The sequence below is a fragment of the Procambarus clarkii genome, chromosome 47 (genome assembly GCF_040958095.1).
Source record: "Procambarus clarkii isolate CNS0578487 chromosome 47, FALCON_Pclarkii_2.0, whole genome shotgun sequence".
In the NCBI taxonomy this organism is placed as follows: Eukaryota; Metazoa; Arthropoda; class Malacostraca; order Decapoda; family Cambaridae; genus Procambarus; species Procambarus clarkii.
Genome location: NC_091196.1, coordinates 11,973,371 through 11,979,804, shown reverse-complemented (window position 1 = coordinate 11,979,804; position 6,434 = coordinate 11,973,371).

Below are 6,434 nucleotides of genomic sequence, written 5' to 3'. Positions count from 1 at the left end.
CATAAATAGCTCATACAGTGCACTACATAACTGACTCACACAATTCACAGTGCAATGCATGATACATAAGTGAGGTGCATAATTGTACACCATGTGCAACAATTATATTACGACCACACTTAGAGAGTAACCGGGTTCTTTACTTCATACACTGTATATTGGGCCTTAGTACCTCTTCTTACATGATCCTACAGTCATTGGTAAGTTATCCAGAACTGACGGTACTGGATGTAATAATATACCATGAAAGGAAAAGGGATAAACCATACTAATTAAAACCTTCACCAAGTGTACTTCTTAAATATATATATATATATATATATATATATATATATATATATATATATATATATATATATATATATATATATATATATGTCGTACCTAGTAGCCAGAACGCACTTCTCAGCCTACTATGCAAGGCCCGATTTGCCTAATAAGCCAAGTTTTCATGAATTAATTGTTTTTCGGCTACCTAACCTACCTAACCTAACCTAACCTAACTTTTTCGGCTACCTAACCTAACCTAACCTATAAAGATAGGTTAGGTTAGGTAGGGTTGGTTAGGTTCGGTCATATATCTACGTTAATTTTAACGCCAATAAAAAAAAATTGACCTCATACATTATGAAATGGGTAGCTTTATCATTTCATAAGAAAAAAATTAAAGAAAATATATTAATACAGGAAAACTTGGCTTATTAGGCAAATCGGACCTTGCATAGTAGGCTGAGAAGTGCGTTCTGGCTACTTGGTACGACATATATATATATATATATATATATATATATATATATATATATATATATATATATATATATATATATATATATATATATATATATATATATATGTATATATATATATATATATATATATACATATATATATATATATATATATATATATATATATATATATATATATATATATATATATATATATATACATATATGTACTTAACATCTCTTTGATAGTATCACTTTTGAACAGAACACTGTAAAACACCCGCAATCTTATTTTCCCGGATAGTCCACTTTGTCTTCTATTATACACCGCTCATGGCTCCCTCTCTTAGTCTGTCTTCTATGGTCCTCTCACCAGCGAGTTCACCTTTCTCAGGTAAACATGGGCCAGTCCTACACAGTATCGTCACAGTGCCAAACACCACGTTTACGTTCCAGCAACACACTGGCAGAGGTCTCCAGCAACACACTAGCAGAGGTCTCCAGCAACACACTGGCAGAGGTCTCCAGCAACACACTGGCAGAGGTCTCCAGCAACACACTGGCAGGGGTCTCCAGCAACACACTGGCAGAGGTCTCCAGCAACACACTGGCTGAGGTCTCCAGCAAAACACTGGCAGGGGTCTCCAGCAACACACTGGCAGAGGTCTCCAGCAACACACTGGCAGGGGTCTCCAGCAACACACTGGCAGAGGTCTCCAGCAACACACTGGCAGGGGTCTCCAGCAACACACTGGCAGAGGTCTCCAGCAACACACTGGCAGAGGTCTCCAGCAACACACTGGCAGAGGTCTTCAGCAACACACTGGCAGAGGTCTCCAGCAACACACAGCAGAGGTCTCCAGCAACACACTGGCTGAGGTCTCCAGCAACACACTGGCAGGGGTCTCCAGCAACACACTGGCAGGGGTCTCCAGCAACACACTTGCTGAGGTCTCCAGCAACACACTGGCAGAGGTCTTCAGCAACACACTGGCAGAGGTCTCCAGCAACACACTGGCAGGGGTCTCCAGCAACACACTGGTAGAGGTCTTCAGCAACACACTGGCAGAGGTATTCAGCAACACACTGGCAGAGGTCTTCAGCAACACACTGGCTGAGGTCTCCAGCAACACACTGGTAGAGGTCTTCAGCAACACACTGGTAGAGGTCTTCAGCAACACACTGGTAGAGGTCTTCAGCAACACACTGGTAGAGGTCTTCAGCAACACACTGGTAGAGGTCTTCAGCAACACACTGGTAGAGGTCTTCAGCAACACACTGGCAGAGGTCTTCAGCAACACACTGGCAGAGGTCTCCAGCAACACACTGGCCGGGGTCTCCAGCAACACTGGCAGAGGTCTCCAGCAACACACTGGCCGGGGTCTCCAGCAACACTGGCAGAGGTCTCCAGCAACACACTGGCAGGGGTCTTTGTGAGGAGAGGGTTCACCAGCTCACTTACAATAGTGCTCTTATGCCTGTGGGAGCCAGTACACTTGTTAAGTGCACTTGTTAAGTGGGCGGACTTAAGTTTGGTAACCAACAACCGAAACATCTAGTGTTTGGGCTCATGTGAGAGCCCCAGTCATCAGCAGTCCAGAAATGTTACCCTGGCCGGGGTAGCATGTCTGTGGACAGTGCTAGAGCCGATAGCATCATCTTATTGTATGGCTTGGAGCGAGACAACTTTGCGGGGGAACAGCTAGGCCGCCGGCGTGGGTGAGCTGTGGGCCTCCCGCGTGCTAGCGCTCGAGTCGTCGTGATGGAAACAGCCGCCATCTTAGTAAATATCTTGAGCCGCCATGTTGGTCGGCCATCTTGGAGTTGCCCTAGGGGCTGTGCTACACCGTCGCTGGTTGGATGAGAGGAGTATGCCGCTGTATGTCTTCCTCTCATTGGTTATTTCGAGGAGGACGCGGGAATCGTCGGTGTAAGCATCATTCTGAACCCAGCTGCCACTATGTCAAGACGCTTCTCTGTGCTCAATTCGGCCAAATTGAGCATAGGGCGCCGTGGTGGTTGGACTACTCAACTGCTTCACTTCCTGCTTCACCAACGACAGCGGTCGTCACAGAATCCGGCCGAAGTCGTCGCTTGGAGGGGAGAAAGACATTGTGTACAGTAGGTAGAGAAGATCTTGTGATCTGGGATCGTGGGGAATGTGCATACGAGCAGTAACAGACTCGTAGATCCCATACCAGTGATGATTAGACTTGCTAGTGCTCTGTAGCAGTCAATGGGAACGGGGAAATTCGTGTCAGGCAGATTTCCCATGTTTGTGTGAGACGCTATCGTTGTGCGCGTCACCTGGGTACGAACGCTTCACTTCACCGGTGGGTCGAGGGTGCGAACCGAGCCGTGTTGTGAGTGGGAGGGGTTCGAGTGCGCGCCAATTGTACGTAAAATACCACGCGAGGTACTACCGCCGCCTACGCCACCTCCGTGAGCGAGCCAGCCACCCGTAGCGGGGTGCCTGATGTTTGTTAATGGTGTGTAAGCCGGCAGTATGAATGAGTAAGTACCTATGTGTGTATTTCTGGTGATCAGTTAGTCTCTAAAAGCTTGAATTCGAGGTCAAGTGTTCCGTCACATTGTCACGTAGCACCTGTGAGGTGGAAGTGGAGTGTGGACGAGGAGATAATCGCCCTTATTTTTATCTTGTCAGTCCAGAGGGACTTACGTCTGGTGTACACAGACGTACAGAGTGTGTGTGTGTGTGGGTACACACAGGAACAGAGTATACATAGATTAGCCAAGGACTGAGAGGATGTCCATGTAATAATTATATTTTTCCATTGTGGTAATTAATCATTTTTGATCGTCCGTGGGACGGAGTGATATCATTTCCATGTGTAGTCTTGCAGGTGTGGAATTCCAACACTGAATGCTCAGGTATATGTGTAACGACAGTGATTCCTGGCAATGATTATTGTGGAGTATACCACAGTGTGGTCTAAATTTCTAGTATTGTTCCCAGGGCCGTGACAAGTGTGATTTATATATATATGTATTGTGGTTGCAGTATTAACGTAATTTTGGTAGAGTTTGGGGAGTGACGAGGCTGTCAGGAGGGACCGCCATCGCTCTGTCGAGTAACGTAACTCTCTAGAGTGTTTATCGGCATGCGTGATCGATAAATCACTCACTCATGTGATTTAGGAGTGCGAGATCTCCTTAGTGTTCCCAATAACGTTTGATAGCTGTAGGTTACATGTGTCAGCAGTAATTATATATAAATATATATATATATATATATATATATATATATGTCGTACCTAATAGCCAGAACGCACTTATCAGCCTACTATTCAAGGCCCGATTTGCCTAATAAGCCAAGTTTTCATGAATTAATGTTTTTTCGTCTACCTAACCTACCTAACCTAACCTAACCTAGCTTTTTTTGGCTACCTAACCTAACCTTACCTATAAATATAGGTTAGGTTAGGTTAGGTAGGGTTGGTTAGGTTCGGTCATATATCTACGTTAATTTTAAGTCCAATAAAAAAAAATTGACCTCATACATAGAGAAAAGGGTTGCTTTATCATTTCATAAAAAAAAAATTATAGTAAATATATTAATTCAGGAAAACTTGGCTTATTAGGCAAATCGGGCCTTGAATAGTAGGCTGAAAAGTGAGTTCTGGCTATTAGGTACGACATATATATATATATATATATATATATATATATATATATATATATATATATATATATATATATATATATAGTGTCACGGTGCCCAGTGTTATTGTGTCATTTACTGTGTGGTGATTGCAATATTTTGACCTATGTTCTAGGGGTTATTGAGAGCACTGGGGTCATTTGTAAAACAGTAAGTAAGTAAGTGTGTGCAGTATTCTAATACTTGGAAATTAGAGTACTTGCCGTGTGTGTTATTGCAAAGGGGTTGTTATTTGATGGTGATTGTTGCTAGTGTTGAGCATCACCGTAGGTGATTGCAGTTCAGTAAAGTCATTGTGGGGCAGTGTTCTAGAGGGTTCATGTCATGTATGTTATTTTACTAGGTTCTGCAGTATTGTCATTGCAACCGGATTGTAACGTAAATCACTGTGATTTGTTAGTGTGATTTGTCATTGTCGTGGGTGAACTCGGCTGTAGACGAGTACTTGGGTACACATATATTCTCCTGGTTATCTGGTAGGACATCGAAGTCCAGTATTCAGTGAGGTGATTGCGAGGCAATTAATATAACGTAACCAAGGGAACGCCCATTGCTTTAAGAGAATTTGTTCTTTGACAATTTGAGTAACGTAGAATACGTTTGGGTTAATTTACTTTCCTGCAAGCAGCTACGGTAGTCTCAAGGAGCCTAGCCATCAGCCAGATAAGAATTAGAGTACTGTCTGTCGTAATTAACGGTCAGTGGGCCGGGTAATTGACGTGTTTCAGAAAGTCAAAGTAATTAACCTCGATCCTTGTTTGATCGACTCACACGAAGGCTCCGTTGTTCCATTAACGTAACGTCGTTATTTATCTGCCCGGAAGTACCGGCACTTGATTGACTCGTGGGAAGAGTAACGTCATTTTAGAATAACGTAAACGTGGGGCTAATTACTGTTATTAGCCACCTGAATTGGTCTGAGTATGGAAGGCTTAGACGGAATTCATACCTTAATGTAAATTGCTGAGCCAGTGTGAAAGGTTGCGTATTTTAATTGTTTAATTATTGATCTTGAGGATAGTAATTAATTACTCTAAAGGTAATCACGAGTGATTACCGTTCTCTTAGCACTTTGGACATTGTAAATCAGGGTTTACCATCGCTGAGTGATTAGTAACCGATTAACGTAAATTAACGTAAGTAGTAAAGAGATTAATCAGCTGTCTGGTAGTACAGGGATTAATGGGATTTTCTCACTGAGTGCTCGACGGGTAGAGTGTTGTGAAATTTCCGCGTTACTAGTGACAGTTGTAGGAGTTATTAATTTAACGTAAATGTTATTTTGTTATTAACGTAAATGTTATTGTGTTATTAACGTAAATCAATTGTTATTGATTGTTGATCGTCCGTGGGACGGAGTGTTAACGTAAGGATTAATTAGAGGAAGGGTGCTGGAGTTGCCAGTGAACCCATTAGTTATTGTTGTCATTGAAAGACTACTGATTTGATTGCATTGCAACCGCCATTGCAGGTGTAGACTGCACTAAGGCGTAGAACAGTTAGGAGGTTACTGGAGACGTGTTTCAGAACCTACTGTGTCATTTGTTGTAATTGTGATTATAGGGCTGTTAGTTCTTGTTTCTTGTTGATTCCTCTGTGGTCACGCTTATGTTCGAGTTAGTTCATTATGCAGTCCGAGGGGCTGGTGTCTAGCTGTCATTGATAGTGTCACAGGAAGGATTTCGAGTAACGTCATTGACATTTCTTTTTGTTTTGTTGTAGTAGTTAGTACTTTATTGAATAAACTAAGTTGTTATGGTTAACACTGTCTTTTCATTCCACCCCCACACATTATTATTGTTATGCAAATGTTCTTCACACTCGACTAATAAAAATTGAGACTGATTCTGAGCTTTGGACCAAATATACGGCACCACACAACAATAAATTATTGTTGTGAGAGCCCGTGACCTACTCGCTAGATTCGCTTCGGCGAATGGCGAAGGTCAGCGACCTAAGAGGGGGGATTTCAATTTTCATTGGGGTCTCGGCGTTTGCTCACGCCTAGTCAATTGTTCATACAT